This window comes from Melospiza melodia, unplaced genomic scaffold (genome assembly GCF_035770615.1).
Source record: "Melospiza melodia melodia isolate bMelMel2 unplaced genomic scaffold, bMelMel2.pri scaffold_62, whole genome shotgun sequence".
NCBI classification, from domain to species: Eukaryota; Metazoa; Chordata; class Aves; order Passeriformes; family Passerellidae; genus Melospiza; species Melospiza melodia.
In genome coordinates, this window is record NW_026948801.1 from 1,032,359 (window position 1) to 1,051,382 (window position 19,024).

The window sequence follows — 19,024 nt, forward strand, 5'->3', positions numbered from 1 at the left end:
CTTGCTGTTCTCCAGACAACCTCAGAGGATTGAACACCTGGGGTGACACCGACACAGTCACACTGAGGGGACACAGCTGTCACCACTGTGGTGGCAGGGACACATGGAGGCCTTGAGAACAGTTAATAACAAGTCAATAACAGGATGAGAAAAGCAAGTATTAGTCTCAACAAGAAAACCACAGGTATCGGCAACAAAGAGGGGTTGGTGTGTAATCTGCAACCAATGATGAGCCCGGGTTTTGTAATATGTATAAGCTTAATTAACACCACTATAAAAGAGTGTAAGCTAGATCAATAAATCGGAGTTCGATGCTGATCAATTAGGATGGGTCGACTCCCTTCGCTTCCTCAAAAGGTGACACCCGATCGTGATACGGCAATGCACCACGGAGGAGTGAAGACACGGCTCAGGTCCTGAGAAGCAGCTGAGACGGCAGAAAACGCAGAGAACAGAAAAAAAAAGCAGATAATAAAGAAGCTGAGACGCGTCGTGCCTCGGGTGTCGTACAGGCAAGCCCAACTGATACGTGCTGCATGGACCTTGAAGAGGCTGCAACAGCGCTGACGATTTTAGGTATGAAAAGGCAAGCAGCACATGATTTATTTACTGCCTTTTTACAAAAAAGGCAGGTTAAGGGGATAGATTTGCAAAAGGATTTACCAGGGCTTTTGGCTTATGGCTACGATAGGGGAGTTTCTATTAATCCCCATACGGTTCACGAGTTAACGGAGTGGCGTAAATTCGGTGATTTATTATGGGAGGCTACTTTAGAGGGCGATAAAACTGCCAAGAAGTGAGGTAAATTCTGGCGGGTCATTCGCAATGAATTACTGCAGTTTCAGGCTGAGAAAGAGGCTGCCCAGCAGGCTACCGCCGCTCATGGGTGTAATAAAGATTACGATCAGGACAGGGGATACGATCAGGATAGGGGATTACCATTAGCCCCTGCAATGAGGACGGTCTTATTACCTGCTTCGCCACCCTCTTCTGCTTTAAGCCAGGCTACACAGAGCACTTCTGAGGCTTCCACACCCCCTGAACAACACGAACGATGGCCAAGACCACCCGATAATCTCCAGAAAATCAATGAGCCGATCCCTGGGGCAGAAAATGACCTAGCGGGGGCTATTGCAAGGGAGCAGAGGTTGGCCTGGGCTGCACTTGCCAGAGACGCTATGAAAAAGGGGGATGGGGAGCTTATCAGCGCTGCTACCCAGCTGGCTCGTCCTGTTGTATTCAATCCGCAAGAAGGAGGGGGCATGCGGGCTATTATTACAGCCCTTGATTGGAAATTACTGTCTCAGCTGAGGTCTACTGTTAGTCAGTTTGGAGTGAAAAGTGAGCCAGCCAAACAGATGTTAGATTTTATTTTTGATGCCAGTCTTCTTCTTTTGGTGAATGATTGTCATGAGGATAGCTAAATTGATCTTTACTCAGCCTCAGCAATTGTTATTCAATGCTCATTGGCAAGGGCTTGTAAATGAATGCGTAGCACAGTTAGGGCTAGGCTTACAAGAACAGGCAAAGACCTCTCAAAATCAGGTGTTAGCTGCTCTTGGACCTCTTCAAACCTCAGCAACACTGCCTTCAATGCCTAGTTGGTGCCAGAGCCGCAGTGACCACGCACCAACAGAAGTCGTCGCTGCAGCATCAGCACCCTCTCGCACCACCCGACACCACAGGGAGCCTCGGCTTGGAACCGGCAGCTGCCGTAGAAGTTATGCTGATGACCCTGCACCCACGGAAGATCCCGACAGGGATTCACGGACTTATTGTTATACAGGGTCACACGGTGGGTGCTTTGCTTTTCGGAAGATCATCTGCGTTGGGATTATTTGTTTTGCCTGGCGTCATTGATGTGGACTATATGTAATGGTGCGTACTCTTTTCCCACCACTCCAAATTAACAAAGGACTGAGAAGTGCTCAGCTGGTGCCACTTGAGCGAAATGACTAAGGGATTACAGACTATGAAAGGACAAGAGAGGGGGGAAAATGGTTTTGAATCCACCGGAGGACTTACCTTACTGGCTTTGAACCTTTCTGAGAGACCCAAGAAAAGGGTGGAAGTGGAATTTCAAGGACAGAAAAGATCATTTTCGGGCTTGTTGGACACTGGAGTCGATTCCAGCATTATTAGCCCTAGCCGTTTGCCTCCTCTCTGGGTTCGCATGAATGAAAAACAGCTAACAGCTTTCCTTTTCAGTAGTCCAATTACCACCTACCGTGCAATGCCTGATAAGGCAGGACATTATGGCTCAGTTGGGGGTGGTTTTAACCCTTTGGGGTAAAAGCCATTGCTTGGACCGTGGCTGAGGAACCTTGTGACATATGCTGTAGAGATATTAGATGTGCTTTTAATGCTTCTGCTTATTTTACCTTGTATTTTTGATTATATTCAAATATGGTCAGTAGAATGATAGAAAAAACCTGGCAGACTAACCTCCTTGCGCAAAAAAGAAAAACGGGGAATTTGTTGGAGAATTTTGCTCAGACATGGCTTGAAGGAAAAAAGGCCATGAACATATACAGCTGGTTAAAAAATAAAAGGCAGCTGTGAGCAGCAAGTTCTCAGGCTTTTCCCTTAACAACAGTAAACACCATGTCCTTGAGGAAGTGATGAGAAAAAACATGGTGGAAAACATGGAGGCCTTGACAACAGTTAATAACAAGTCAATAACAGGATGAGAAAAACAAGTATTAGTCTTAACAAGAAAACCACAGGTATCGGCAACAAAGAGGGGTTGGTGTGTAATCTGCAACCTATGATGAGCTCGGGTTTTGTAATATGTATAAGCTTAATTAACACCACTATAAAAGAGTGTAAGCTAGATCAATAAATCGGAGTTCCATGCTGATCAATTAGGATGTGGTCGACTCCCTTTGCTTCCTCAAGGGACACCTCATAGGGTGGCCCTACCTCAGGCTCGGGCCAGAGGTCTGGGCTGTGGTGGGTCCCATAGATGCTCATCAGGCAGATGACCCCTGGTGGGATGGGAATGGCCACTTTAGGGACAGCAGATGAGGGTGGGTGGTGACACCTGTCATACCCTTGGGGATGACATGGCCATCACGCTGGGGGATGTCCTCGGTGCAGCGCTGGGACACAGCAGTGACAGGATTGGCGTTTTTTACATCCTGTGACCTCCCTGTCCGTGGGATGTTGTGTCAGGCACTGCGTGAAAAACGCCAATCACTTGTTTTTCAAAATTTTAGAAGTTTAATAGTAATAAAATGGTTATAAAAATAGCAATATTACTAGAGTGATAAAAATTTGGACAATTAGGATTTAGGACAATATGAGACAATAAAAACAAAGAGTTACAGATGGTCTGGGTACCTTTTTCTGGTACCCATTCAGCACCACAGCCAGATGTGCTTCCACAAACAAAGGCACTGCACAGTTTTTTCCACCAAGATGCTTGAGCTTTACAACAGCAATTTCAGCTGTCAAGCACAGAGGTTTGTAATATTGTTAGCATCTGTGCTGTCAAGGTCACACTGCACCATTGCAGATGAGAGTGAACCCTCATGGACTGTCTGCTTTGCAAATCTGGCAAATTGATGTCACACACATCCCTGATTTTGGCCGTTTAAAACACACCCGTGTCTCAATTGGTACCTTTTCCTCAGCAATATGGGCTACAGTACACACAGAGGAAAGGGGACTGGGTGCCATGGTACACTGGCAATCAGCTTTTGCAGCCTTGGGCATTCCTCAAACCATCAAAACTGATAAAGGGCCTGCCACACTTCCCAGAAAACCAGGCAATTTCTACAGCTCTGGGGTGTATCACACCAAACCAGCATCCCTCATTTACCAGCTGGACAAGCAATAGTGGAAAGAGCACATGGTGCCTGAAAAGGTATAGTTAATAAACAAAAGGGAGGTATGTGGTGAGACCCCACAGAGTAGAATAGCTAAAGCTCTATACACATTAAATCACTTAACAGTATTAGGAAAATCCCTGAACCCAGTTATGCTAAATCACTCCTTATCAATGCAGTCATGTGATGTTCAGCTGCCCAAATCCAAGGGAATGGCACGAGACCTCCTTACCAATACATGGAGGGGGGTCCCTGGGATCTCATTACCTGGGCTTGGGGACATTCATGTGTTCCAACAGACAGTGGGACACATTGGGTACCTGCCAGATGCATCCAGCCTGCACTGCATCCTGACAGCACCTCCTGATAAACCCTCAGCAGACACAGAGCCGTGTGATCAGTGATTGGTGACAACCTCATGGAAATCTGGGACTGCAGTTCACATAAAGATTCATCTGTTTACAAATTATTCCCCTGTTTACAAACTCTTTTCCTTGTCTACAGATTGTTTCCTAGTTTTTGTGTTTGTTTTTCTTTCTTTAATAAGGGTTGAATGATTCTTGTTCTTACAGACTGTTTTATTTTCTTCAAGGCTTAAATGGTTTGTTGTTTTTACAAATAAGTTGCAATCTGTAACCTATAAGCCTAATGCCTGGGGCATATTTACCTGAGCTCTCCCCTAGCAGTTCCTGGACATAAATGCTGCAGCTATAATGCAAATCAAAATTTATAGAAAAGAAAGGGTGAGATGTTGGTGTCACCTTGCCAGCCCCTGGGCTCAGTGACAAGAGCTTTGGCCAATTTGATCTCTCATAAGCCTGCAGGCATCTCAGTGGCCCAGGACCCAAAGGGGTGTGGAGTTCAAACCAATGACAGCATCCAGACCAGGCCTTTCAAATGCTCTGTATAAAGGAGGGAGTGGAAAACAAAACCCTCTCTTGCCACACAAACATCAGGGTGAGTGGTGTCTGTCTCCTGTGCCCCTCACCCTCCACATATCACCTAACACAGAGGCAGATCCAGCTCTGGATCACCTCCATGCAGGTGAATCCTGGTGTGTGATCCATGCTGGAATCTCATGGATCCTCTCATTCTGCAGAAACAGGCAGAGAAACCAATTGCTTGACCACAGGTACAGAGGGGAATCTGTGCGGGATTCCAGAAGGGATATAGGGCAGGATTCCAGACCAGGGCACGATTCCAGATCAGGATCAGGTAGAATTCTAAAGTGTATCTGGGCTGGATTCCAGAGCAGGATCAGGTGGGATGGATGGGGCAGCATTGGAGTGGGATTCCAGAACAGGATTGAGGGGATTCCAAAACAGATCAGGTGGTGTTGGTGGAGCAGGATTGGGGTACAAAGGATGCAGTAGGATCTGGTGGGATCCTTGCTCTCTGTGGGCTCTTCAGCCAGATCCAACCCATGGCGACAGAGACAGGGTGACACCAACTCTTACTCTCATCACCAGCTGAATGATCCATGGTGCAGGTCCAACCCCTTCCCTCTCCCTGCAGAAAGCCACAAATTGCTGGCAGAGTTCATCCTGCTGTTCCCACTCATCACACAGCAGCCCTTCCCAACAGACTGACTTCCTGTTTTCCCATGTTTTAAACACAAGAATTACAGTTGTTCAAAATGTTTTATTTCTCATGTATAAATACCCTGGTTTGGGCAATAAATCTCAGTCCCATCCTCCAGTGCCCAGCACTTCCTCTCAGGGAATGAGGAATAGAAAAGGGGACATTGGGAACTGGGATAAAGACACTGGGGATGGGGACACTGGGAAAGGACTGGGGACACCAGGAGCTTGGAGTGAGCACAGCAGGAGTGAGATGAGGACGTGACACCCATGCCCAGATCCATTCCTTGGGATTGATTTCCCACCCTGTGCCCCATGTCCAGGAGCAGACATGGGGACCAGGGATCATGGGGGCATGGTGGATACAGGGGATACACACACATCCAGGGAATGGGCAGACCTGGGGGACACAGTGGGGACATGGGGGACACAGGGAGTTGGGATCCTGAGGATGTGGGGAGAAGGGATTCACAGGACACTGTGACTGGGGACACCAGGAGCTGGCTGGTGACACAAACACCGGGAATGAGGACACTGGGGCTGATTCCTCTTTATTCCCTGCCAGATGCAGCCCCCTTCTTGCTGCCCATCCCAGGGCCCTCGGGCTGCCCAGTGCTGCCTCCTCCAAGGAGCAGGCGGCTGTAGGTGCCGCGGCATTCTCGCAGCTCCGCTGGTGTTCCCGTCTCCATCACAGCCCCGCGCTCCAGCAGCACCAGGCGATCGGCCCCGTCCAGCACCCGCGGCTGGTGGGACACGACCAGCACGGTCTTGGCCAGCCCAGTGCGCACCCAGTGCTGTGCCTGCGGCCAGAGAATGCTCTCATCCCAACCCATCCAGCTCAGAGAACACTCATCCCAACCCATCCAGCTCAGAGAACGCTCATCCAAAACCATCCAGCTCAGAGAACTCCCATTCCAAACCATCCAGCTCAGAGAACTCCCATCCCAACCCATCCAGCTCAGAGAATGCTCATCCCAACCCATCCAGCTCAGAGAACGCTCATCCCAACCCATCCAATCAGAGAACCCTCATGCCAACCCATCCAACTCAGTCCTACCCTGTCCCACCTGATCCCACCCAGTCCCGACCAACCAATCCCATCCCACTCTCAGTCCCACCCTAATCCTATCATCCTGTTCTTACCATCTCCCTGTTCTCCATCCCATCCCCATGCCCACTATGCCATCCTGCCCACACTATCCCCATTCCCACTGTCCCATCCCATCCTACTCCTACCACTCCAACTCTTCCCATTGCACTCCATCTCTGTCCTCATCCCAGCATTCCCATCCCCTTCATTCCCACCCCATCCCACCCCACCCTATCATATCTCCTTGTCTTCATCCTTTGATTCTACTTTCCTGCCATCCTACACCCCTGGTCTCTATCCCATCCTACTATCCTGTCCTATTTCTCCACCTCGTTGACCCACACCACCCCATCCAATCCCTGTCTTCATCACATCATTCCCACTCCGTGCCAATCATTATCCCTTATTGCCACTACCTCATCCCACCATCCCATTCCAGCCATCCCAGCCATCCCATCATACCCCATTTTCACCAACTGCACCCCTATCCACACCAACCCCCTCCATCCCACCCCACTCACCGCTCCATCATCTCCATCATCCAGCGCCTCGTCGAGGATAAGCACGGCTGAACGCCGGAGCAGGGCCCGGGCCAGGGCCACACGGCGCCGCTCCCCCGCCGCCAGCCGCCCCCCGCGCTCCCCCACCTCTGTGGGAGTGACCACAGGGGATCAGTGGGGTGCAGCCCTGGAGTTCTCCCCTCTTCTCCCACCCCCCACACTCCCCCACCTCTGTGGGGGGACCCTGGGATCAGTGGGATCCCAGCACGAGAGGCTCCCCCCCTTTCCCCTACCCCCCACACTCCCTCACCAGTGTGTGAGCAATCCCATGGGATTAGTGGGATCTGACCTGTGTGAGCAATCCCATGGGATCAGTGGGATGTGACCTCAGGGATCCCCCGCACACCCCACCATGTGCCACCCACTCCGCTCTCCCATTTCTGCCAGAGGATCCTGGGATCAGGGGGATGTGCCCCAGGGGTGCCCCATCCATCCCCCTAGCTCTCACCAGTGTCCCAGCCCTGCTCCAGCCCCTGGAGGAACTCCATGGCTCCAGCAGCAATGGCGGCCTCCCGCAGCTCTGACTCTTTGCAGTGCTCCAGCCCCAGCAGGATGTTCTCACGGATCGTTCCAGAAAACAGGACGGGATCCTGCTCCACCAGCACCACCTGCCCCAGCCCCAAGCCCTATGATGCTGTCTTGGCTCCTGGTGTCCCCACCCCTGTTCCATGACCCCATGCCACCTTGGTGTCCCCATAGTGTCCATCCCTGATCCCATTCTCCCCATCTGTGTCCCCAGTGTCCCCACCCCTGACTTTCCACTTTTCCCGTCCCCATTCCTTTCATCCCCATCCCATTTCCCAATGTTCTTATCCCATTTCTTGTTGTCCCCACCCTATTCCTGATGTCCCCATCCTCTTCCCAGTATCCTCATTTCTGCTCCCATGCTCCTGTGGTCCCAGTTCCATTTCATTGTTTATTGCAGACATCTTTTATGGAAAATCCTTTCCTTAGGATTTTTCCTCCTGAGAAGCTGAGAGGCCTCAGGAACAAAATGTAAACATTGATTATCTGCTACTGTGGAATGTAACAGGTGCATCTGTGATGGGCCCATGTTGGATGTTTGTAATTAACGGCAAATCACAACCCAGCTGGCGCAGACAGAGAGCCAAGCCACAAGCCTTTGTTATCATTCTTTCCTATTCTATTCTTAGCTAGCCTTCTGATGAAATCCTTTCTTCTGTTCCTTTAGTATACTTTTAATGTAATATATATATCATAAAATAATAAATCAAGCCTTCTGAAGCATGGAGTCAAATCCTTGTCTCTTCCCTCATCCAAAAACCCCTGTGAACACCATCACAGTTGTCCCCTGACCCCTGTCCCCATTTTCCCCATTCCATGCCCAGTGTTCCCAGTGTCTCTGCTGTCCCACCTTGCGGTGCAGGTACTGGTGTTCATACTCTGGCAGCGGGATCCCATCCAGCAGCACTGTCCCGCTGCAAGGATCCCGCAGCCGCCCCAGCAGCGCCACGGCCGTGCTGTTCCCGCTGCCATTGGGCCCCGCCAGCGCCGTCACCTCCCCGGAGCGCACCTCGAAACTCACGTCCTGTGGGATGGGGACAGGTGTGAGAGTCTGTCTGAAATATTCCTCATCTGCCTCACCATCATCATTGGGGGACCACTGAAGAGTCCCCACTGTCTAAAATCTCTGGTTCTGAAGGAGAAAGTCACATGCCAACAAGGCCCCGAGACCTGAGAGCATTGTTAAGCTGTTGTCCACAGGTGTATTTACTATATGCTACACTGAGCCCAATGAGAAGAAGAAGGGGGCACCTTGCCTTTTTGCAACAGTAGCCTTGGAAGCTGTTCCCTCTTTGCCTGGCTGGACTGCTCCTGAGTTTTGGGTGGTCCCCCACAAAAGACCCTTCACTCGTCTTACAACTGCCGTGACAGACGAACTGAGATGTAAGAAGCCTCTCCATCAAAGACCAAGACATGAAACTCCCATGTGAAAAGGCCCCCCACACTCTTTCCAAGGACTGGGACTGAGACCCCCAACCTGGGAGAGGTGTGTGGGGGAGGCAACCTAACGAAAGCAAGATGGATGTTGCAGGTGTGAGCAGTGGACCACGAAAACAATGGCTCACACCCACTGCTGAACATGGACTGTGTGTACCCCTTTTCCAAACATTATTCTTTCCTCCCCGAAGATACAATAAACTACCTTTGACTCGGTTGCAAAATCCATTCCCCTTCCCCCATCGAAAAAGAGTATAATTGGGGTCCAGATGGACTGCAACCCTGAGATCTCCCCGACGTAACAGGCGGATCCTCGACTGGACTGGACCAAAGGATTTCGTCTCTGCATTTGGTAGCTATATCCCCCTCCTTCTCTCTCTCTTTTCTCTCTCTATCTTTTTCTCTCCCTTAATCCCTCTATTGCATTTTGTGGTGGTCATTCAATAAAGCTGCATTTGTTTTATTACTGCAAATCTCCTGTGCCATGTTGGTTTTTTTGCACCCTGAGATCAATCCATGAACTATCAAGAAACCTGTTCGTAAGGACGGATTGTGACAGCAGGTGATGCCAAAATTCCCACCCCTGGGAAACCCCACCTCCTCCCAGACCCACCTTCAGCACAGGGTGCTCTGGATTTCCAGGATATGTGAAGGAGACCTTCTGAAAAGTGACATGGCCCTGAAGCTCGGGGGGCTCCCGCGTCCCCCCGACATTCCCTGCGGGTTTCCGATCCAGGTATTCCCAGATCCTCTGTCCAGCAGCTGCATTGGTCAGGAATTCATTGAAGCTGTAGAGCAGCACCTGGGGAGAAGGAAGGGGGTGGCACCGGGATGGACAGAAGCACGGTCGGATGGACAAACAAATGCATTCCATGGGATCACCTGGATATGGCTACCAACTCTGTCCTGGTACAGCAGGAAGGTGACGAGGACCCCAGGAGTGATGGATCCGTCACGGAGCTGCTGGTGGCTCCTGAAGAGCACCATGACCCGGATGGCCAGTTTGATCACCTGTAGGTGGGACAGGCATATTGCTGCCCCCAACCCACTCCTGGTATCCCCATTCCATCTGCCCCCAATCCACTCCTGGTGTCCCCATTCCATCTGCCCCCAACCCACTCTTGGTGTCCCCATTCTGCCTGTCCCCATCCCACTCCTTTGTGTCTTTATCTCTGTTCCTGGTGGCCTCATCTCTGTTCCTGGTGTCCTCGTTCCAGTTCTGGATGTCCCCATCTTACTCTTGATGTCCCTATTCCTGATCCTGATGTGTCACAGACATATTCTCTGAAAAATCTTTTCACCAGGATTTTTCTCCTGAGAACCTGAGAGGCCTCAGAAACGAAATGTAAACAATAATGATCTGCTGCTGTGGAATGAAGCAGGTGCATCTTTGATTGGTCTCATGTGGTTGTTTTTACTTGATGACCAATCACAGGTCCAGCTGTGTCAGACTCTCTGTTGAGTTACAAGATTTTATTATTCATTCCTTTCTAGCTTTCTAATGTCTCCTTTCTCTTTCTTTAGTATATAATTTTCTTTTCATATAATATATATCATAAAATAATAAATCAGCTTTCTGAAACATGAAGTCAAGAACTTTGTCTCTTTTCTCATCCTGGGGACCTGCAAAAACCACCACACTGATGTTCCCAACCTTTATCCCAGTGTCCCCATCCTGTTTCTAATGTCACCATTCCCATTCCTGCCATGCCTGTTCCTGAACTCAATGTCCCTGTTCTGTTGTCCCCATTCCTGGTGTCCCCATTGTACTCTGAGTGCTCCCATCTCAGCCGCTGGTTTCCCATTCCTGGTCCCAGTGTTCTCATTCTCTGTGTCCTCATCCCTGATCCTGGCATCCCCATTCTCTGCTGTTCCCATTCCCAGTCCTCCCTGACCCTGTAGACAAGGACGAAGATTGCCAGCTCCAGCTCTATCTGCTCCTTCAGCCTCAGCTCCTTGGCCAGGTTACATCTGTGCTGCTCCTCCTCCTCCTCCTCTGCCGAAAAGGTTCGGATGGTCTCAATGGCGGCAACAGATTCCTGCACCCCTGCGGCTGTGCGGGCGGATGCTTCCAGCATGGATCGCTGAAGGGCCTGTGGCAGCAACAGGGGATCTCCAACTTTCCCAGATCACCTTCCTGGCCCACCATCCACATCCCATCCCACCACACCTACTGCATCCCCACTATTGCATTCCCGCCATCCCACGCCCTTCTCTCTCACCCTCACCATTCCCATCCATTCTCCTAATCTCACCATCCCCATCCCCACTGTCTCATCCCATACCCACCACCTTATCTCATCCTTCTCTTCTCATCCACACCAGTCCCATCTTGACCATTTTGTTCTATCCTCATGTCAACACTCCCACCATCTCACTCCCCTGGTCTTTATCCCCTTTCATCCCACCATTTATCATCCTCCTTTCCATTCTCCATCCCATCCCCATCATCCCATTCCCCTTGTCTTCATCCCCTTTCATCCCACCATTTCCACCTCCATCATCCTCCTTTCCATTCTCCATCCCATCCCATCCCATCCCATCCCATCCCATCCCATCCCATCCCATCCCATCCCCACCATCCCATTCCCCTAGCCTCCATCCCAGCTCCACCATTCCCACCTTTCTTCAGTCCCCTCCCACTCTTTCCCTCCTACTCCTGACCTGTTTGCGGGTGCTCTGGATGCGGCGGGTGGCGATTCCAAGGGGCACCTCCAGCAGTGCCAGCAGTGCCAGCTCCGGTGCCAGCCCCACCATGAACCCCCCCACCACCAGGGCCATCACCAGACTCCGCAGCAGCTGGTTGGCTCCACTCGGTGCTGCCCTGCACACCCGTGGCACTTCCATGGAAAACTGAGCCAGGAGCTCAGCTGCAGGGTGGGAAAAGAGGTTGGGATCGTGGTGGGTGAGACCATGATCCCATCATGGATGATCCCATTTGGGATGGGAATGATGTAATGGGGAGCAGTGGGATGGGATGATGGGAATGGCTGTGGAGATGGTCAGGGTGGAATGGGGCAGGACAGGGGAAATGGGATGGTGGGAAAGGAAATGGTGGGATGGGGTGATGGGATGGTGGGAGGCAGCTGAGGATACGCAACAGGGTGGAGGCACGGGAGTGAGAATAATGGGGACAGAACAGTGGCTAGAATGGGAAAGTGGGATGGTGACAGGATGGAACACTGGAGTAGAATGAAGCCAGGAAGATGGCATAGGATGGAATTGGATGGGATGGTGGGAATGGGAATGATGGGGATGGAGTCGTGGGATGGGATAACAGACAGATGGGATGGGATGGGATGGGATGGGATGGGATGGGATGGGATGGGATGGGATGGGATGGGATGGGATGGGATGGGATGGGATGGGACGGGACGGGATGGGAAGGGACTGGGGTGACAGACTAGCTGGGATGGGATGGAACAGATGGGATGGGTCGGGGGGGATGGGGCTGGGCCATACCCCGTTACCTGCTGGTGTTCCCTGGAAGAAGTCCAGGTCTTGGTGCACCAGGTGGGAAAAAAGCCGCAGGCTCAGGCTCTGACGGAGACGCGCCATCAACAGCATGAAGAGAGACCCCCGGCAGCCAGAAAACAGCACACTGCGGGGACACAGGGACACAGTGACATCGGGGACGTTGGGGACATGGGGCCAGGCCCTGGGAATGCTCCAACCCACCTTGTGGCTCCAGCAGCCGCCACCATCCCGACAGCTCCAGCGGTGACTCCGTCCCCACTCCCGATGGCATCCAGCACCTTCCCGGTGGTGTATGGCCCCGCCATCTCCCCTGGGTGTCACCGAGGCTGCATCACCACGGGTGAGACCACTGACACAGGGGGACCCTGATTTGTGGGGGGCAGGATCCAGTCTGGGGAGCGGGGATCTAATTTTGGAAAGGCGGGACCCAATTTGGGGGGTTTCGTGAAAAATTTAGGGATTTTACACCCAATTTAAAGTGTCAGTACCAATTTTGGGGGGGTTCAGCACACAATTTTATGGATCAGAACCTAAACATAGGAGATCAGGACCTTAAGATCCCAGGTCTTAGAGGTCAACATCCATATTTGGGCATCAGACCATTAGTTTGATGGTCAGCACCCAATTTTGGGGGACCAACAGTCAAGTTTGCAGGGTCAGAACCCAATTTGGAAAGTGAGCACCCCATTTTTGCAGGGTCAGCACCCAACTGAAGGGGTCAACTCACAATTTAGGAGGGTCACCACTCTATTTTAGGGTGGTCATCACCTATTTAGGAGCTCAACACCCAATTTTAAGGCACCAGCATCCAATTTGGTGGGGTATCCCAGATTGGGGGGTTCCCAATTTGGGGCTGCAGAGCCCAAATTGGGGGCGTCAACGCCTGTCACCACATGTCAACGTCCTAAGGTGACGTTAGGATGTTTGTATCCCCATCTGTGTGTTCTGTTTATGCTGGATATCATGCTCTGTGCCTTCAAGACTGGCTCTGAAGAGTGAAAGTTTTGCTTTGGTTTTGCTATCAGCTGCTCCCCCATGGCTGGCAGGACACAGACACGGGGCAGTACATGGTGCTGCTTTTGCTTTTTGCTTGGCTTTTTGCTTTTCTCTTGCTTCTGCTTTGCTCCTGCTTCGCTCTTGCTTTTGTTTCTGCTCATTATTTAGTTTAGCTAAGCAGTCCGAATTTTTCCCTGGACTGTTTCTCCTTTACCTTTTTTGGACCTACTTGAGCCTGCTCCAGACCAGGACCTGGGAACACCGAGAGTTTGCACCTTGTGGCTGCAGCAGCTGCCCCAGCACCGGAGGGACTGATAACAGAGCGACCACCCCCAAGAGAGACTTCTGAATTTGTCATCTTTTTCAGAGTGGTGAAAGAATGTTGTAATCTGGTATTGTTCATTTTGTTTGCTTTGCCTGTTAAATAAACAGGTTCTTTCCACTTCTCTCTGAGGAATCTTTCCTGAACTGGTTTGGGTACGGGTTGTATGGGTTTGCTTTCTGGAGGGGCCCCTTTTGGAGGTTTTCTCCCAGATTTGCCCTAAACCAAGACAGTCACCCACCAACGACAGCCAGCATGAGGCAGAGGACAGCAGCTCCAAGGACGTTCCTCTGCTCCCAGGTCAGTGCCAGAGCGCGCCGGACGCTGCTGGGAGCCTTGGGGACACCTCCGGGGGTCTCAGGGACGCCGCCGGGGGCTGGGGGCGCGGCCCAGGCCAGCACGGCCAGGGCGGCAGTGGCGTGGGTGACCCCGAGCCAAGGCGGGCGCTGCGGCCGCCAACAGCCCCGGGCCAGCCCCGAGCGGCCCCAGGAGGCTCCGGAAGGTTCCGAACACCGCGGGGGTGGCGGCGGCCGTGACGGCAGCCGCGGTGGCTCTGGAAGGACGGCGAGGGGCTGGCAGCCGGGTGGCCGCAGCCAGGATGGACAAGCGCAGGGCAGCCTCGAGCCACACGCCCAGCACGCCCAGCGGCGCCAGCAGCAGCACCAGTAACACAGTGCCAGGGCGTCAGCCACCAGCAGCACACTGGGCAGGAGAGCGGCGGGTGGCAGCGCCATGGTGGGACAGTACGGACAGTGCTCTCTGTGGGGTTCCCGGGGAATGAGCAACAGCCTGTGGAGACACCAGTTAAAACCAGTTAGGACTGGGGCGCTCCCCTCTGCACACCAGTGCTCTCAGTCTAGACTACAGTGCTCCCAGTCTGGCCCCCTGAGCTCAGCAGTCCACACCAGTGCTCCCAGTTCAGCTGGGGCACTTCCCAGTCCAGCTTGGGGCACTCACCAGTCCACACCAGTGCTCCCAGTCCAGCCCTCTCAGCTACCAGGCACACCAGTGCTCCCAGTCCAGCCTGGGGCGCTCCTGAGTCCAGCCTGGGGCGCTCCCTGTCCACACCAGTTCTCCCAGTCCAGACTACGGTGCTACTAGTCTGGCCCCCTGAGCTCAGCAGTCCATACCAGTGCTCCCACTTCAGACCCCTGAGCTCAGCAGTCCACACCAGTGCTTCAAATTCAGCCTGGGGCACTCTCCAGTCCACACCAGTGGTCCCAGTCAGTTCGGGGCACTTGCCAGTCCACACCAGTGCTCCCAGTTCAGCCTGGCGCACTCTCCAGTCCAGACAAGGCACTCACCAGCCCACACCAGTGCTCCAGTTCAGCCTGGGCACTTCCTAGTCCAGCCTGGGGCATTCTCTAATCATATCAATGTTTCCAGTCCAGCTTAGGGCACTCACCAGTCCCCAGCAGTGCTCCCAGTCGAGCCTGGGGCTCTCGCAGTCCAGACAAGGCACTCCCCAGTCCGCACCAGTGCTCCCAGTCTAGACTACGGTGCTCCCAGTTCAGCCCTCTCAGCTCCCCAGTCCACATCAATGTCTCCAGTCCAGCTTGGGGCACTCACCAGTTCACACCAGTGCTCCCAGTCCAGCTTGGGGCACTCCCAGTCCACACCAGCGCTCCCAGTTCAGCTCCCAAAAGCTCCGTTAAGGTTTCGCTTTCGAGCCCCCGCCCATCCTGCTCTGCCCCGCCCTCTCCCCGCCCTGCTCCGCCCCCATCCCCGCCCAGACCCCGCCTCCTCCTGCCCAGACCCCGCCCCCTCCGGCACCGCCTCCTTCGCCTCTCAACCCGCTCCAGCCCCCTCTGCCTGGCAACCGATGATGTCACCTCCGCTTTGACCTATCACAGACTCCATTTCAGGCGTGGGCGTGTCAGGCTGGGATTCCCGCGCGCGCGTTCCGGAAAACGGCGGCGGCTGCCGGGAAGGGACTGGGCCGCATCGGGACCACACCGGGACCGTCCGAGGGCGACACGGTCCGGACCGGGACACGCTGCGAGCAGCACCGGGGCCCACACGGGCCCCCGGGACTGCCCGGAACCACCGGCGAGAAGAACCGGGAGCAGGACCGGGAGCCAGCAGACAGACCGAGACCCACCGGACACAGCAGAACCCACAGGTCCCCGTGTCCCCGATACTGTCTCCCCCGTTCGCCGGTTCCTGGCCCTGCTGGGGGCCCGAGCGCGGGCGATGGACGCTGATGGGGAGCTGATGTCGGCTTCTGCTCTCGGTACGCAGGGACCCGACCGGAGGCCCAGGACCCCTTTGAGGGTCTTTCGGATCCGATTTGTGGGTTTGGACATAACAGGACCCCTTTGAGGAGCTTTGGGATCCGATTTGTGGTTTGGATATGGCAGAACCCCTTTGAGGGGCTTTGGGATCTGATTTGGAGGATTTGAACATAGCAGGACCCCTTTGAGAGCTTTGGGATCTGATTTGAGGCTTTTTGGACATAACTGGAGGGGGACAGGATGCCGTGGGGGGTTGCAAGGCCAATTTGAGGGGTCAGGACCCAATTTGGGGGAGGCAGAATCTGATTTGAGCGAGGTCAGAAACCAATTTGAGGGGTCAGGACCCAATTTAGAGGTTTTGAGCACCCAGTTTGGGAAATCAGATCTGATTTTGGGTTCAACACACAATTTTGGCAGTGGTCAGGATACAATTTCCAGTCCTCTTCCCTCAATTCAGGGGTCACCACCCATCGTGGTGTTGCTGATGCTGTGTCCCCACCGGTGAGGTGGCCGCCCCCTACTTCACGGGCCATGTCACGACCGGGTGGCACAGGAGGAGGACGCCTCAGGCGCTGTGTGGCCCCTGGGGCTGGGTAGGTGGGTGACACCGGGTGAAATAAACAGGGCAGGAGACTTTTTCTCCTTTTTAATGCCTTTATTAAAAGTGATCAGCTCAAGGTTGGAAGCTCGATGGGTCCGAAACTGCTCCCAGGGTGACTCGGAGGAGGAGGAAAGTGCAGCTTTGTCCACTAAAGGGCAGAGCTGGGGGTCCCACCTGTGACGGTGTTCACAGGGGTTCTTGGATGAGGGAAGAGATGAGGATCTGACTCCATGTTTCAGAAGACTTGATTTTTTATTTTATATATATTACATTAAAACTATACTGAAAGGATAGAAGACAAGGTTTCATCAGAAGGCTAGCTAAGAATAGAATAGGAAAGAATGATAACAAGGGTTTGTGGCTAGGACAGAGTCTGAGCCAGCTGACTGTGATTGGCCATTAATTAGAAACAACCACATGAGACCAATCACAGATGCACCTGTTGCATCCCACAGCAGCAGATAATCAATGTTTACATTTTGTTCCTGAGGCCTCTAAGCTTCTCAGGAGAAAAAATCCTGAGGAAAGGGTTTTTCATGAAAAGATGTCTGTGACACTTCACCTTGGCAGCAACTGGTATAATTGGTTCACTCTGCAACCCTTTTTTGCCCAAAAAATTGGCAGATTTTTTTATTTATAACACCCCTGACCCCTCTGTCCATCCCCGCTGAGCCATCACAGAGCTGGGCTGTGACAGCCTGGCAGCTGAGGTCTTTGCTCAGGGTGAGAGGCAACAAAGGTTCTCAGCATCTCTGCAGGCTCGGTACTTTGTTCCTCACCTCCAGACATCACTCTGATCTCTTAATTCTGTATTGGCTCGTTGTTTTTGGGTTTTTTTTGGTAAGTTTGGTGGGGTTGCTTCCCATGGCATGCTGGTCCCGAGGTTATTTTGCATTTTCTCTGATGCCCCCCCCCCCCCCCCCCCCATATCCCGTCCTCTCACTGTTTGGAGAGAAGGGCCATCAATTTAGCCTCAGGCAGGGCCATTCCGATACAAAAGAAGCGATTAACTAAAACGACTGGTGATTACAATAGCAAACAGGTAGAACTTCACTGTGTGTTCACAGGGGTTCTTGGGTTGGGGAAGAGATGAACATCTGACTCCATGTTTCAGAAGGCTTGATTTATTATTTTATGATGTATATTACATTAAAACTATACTAAAAGAACAGAAGAAAGGATTTCATCAGAAGGCTAGCTAAGAATAGAATAGGAAGGAATGATAACAAAGGTTTGTGGCTCGGACAGAGAGTCTGAGCCAGCTGACTGTGATTGGCCATTAATTAGAAACAACCACATGAGACCAATCACAGATCCACCTGTTGCATTCCACAGCAGTAAATAATGTCAATGTTTACATTTTGTTCCTGAGGCCTCTCAGCCTCTCAGGAGGAAAAATCCTAAGGAAAGGATTTTTCAGGAGAGATGTCTGTGACAGCCTGACTGCCTGTTCTGACAAAAGCCTGTGCTCTAAGAAACTGCTGCAGCCCAAGACAGAGATAAAGGGGGGGCCCTTGAACTCTGAAACAGAGAGAGAGGCTGCTGTGGAAAGCAGGGTCAAAATGACCCCAGGAATTCTTTCTGATAAAGAAAAATTCACAGGAAATGTAACAGGAAATCAGTAGAATGAATATGTTATGAACCTGTTGTGAAATTGCATGCAGATGTATTTGAGAGGGAGCTATGTCACTGTGTTCTCAGGGGTCCAAGGATGAGGGAAGAGATGAAAATCTGACTCCGTGTTTCAGGAGGCTTGATTTATTATTTTATGACATATATTATATTAAAACTGAGCAGCCCAGCTTCTGTCCAGGCATTATTTCTTCTAAACAGCCCATTATTGGTCCAGGGATTATTTATCCTGAGCTGCCCAGCTTCTGTCCAGGGATTATTGATCCCAAGCACCCCAATTTCTCTCCAATGATTATTGATCCCTTGCCTGTAGGGTTCCTGCACACCTCAGTACTCCTCAGATGATTGAGCAGCCCAACTTCTGTTTGGGGATTATTGATCCCAAGCAACCCAACTTCTGTCCAGGATTATTGATCCTGAGCTACCCAGCTCCTGTCCAGGATTATTGATCCTGAGCAGCCCAACTCCTGTTCAGGGATTATTGATCCTGAGCTACCCAGCTTCTGTCCAGGGATTATTTCTCCTGAGCAGCCCAGCTTCTGTCCAGGGATTATTGATTCCTTGTTTGTAGGGTTCCTGCACACCCCAACACTCCTCAGGTGATTTAGCACCACAGTAGCCCCTGGATGCAGAGACATTTCTCCATCACATTTAAAAGAAAAGTTCAGGTGGGTTTTCCAATGAGCAATGTGGATTTCCCTGGAGTTCAGCAGCCAGGATCACATACCCCAGAACCAGAG

General features: G+C 52.1%; 1 pseudogene; it reads right to left on the reverse strand.

The window, feature by feature from the left end:
* Positions 1 to 5,961: 5,961 nt before the first annotated feature.
* Positions 5,962 to 14,551, reverse strand: LOC134413947 (antigen peptide transporter 2-like; annotated as a pseudogene).
* Positions 14,552 to 19,024: the final 4,473 nt, after the last annotated feature.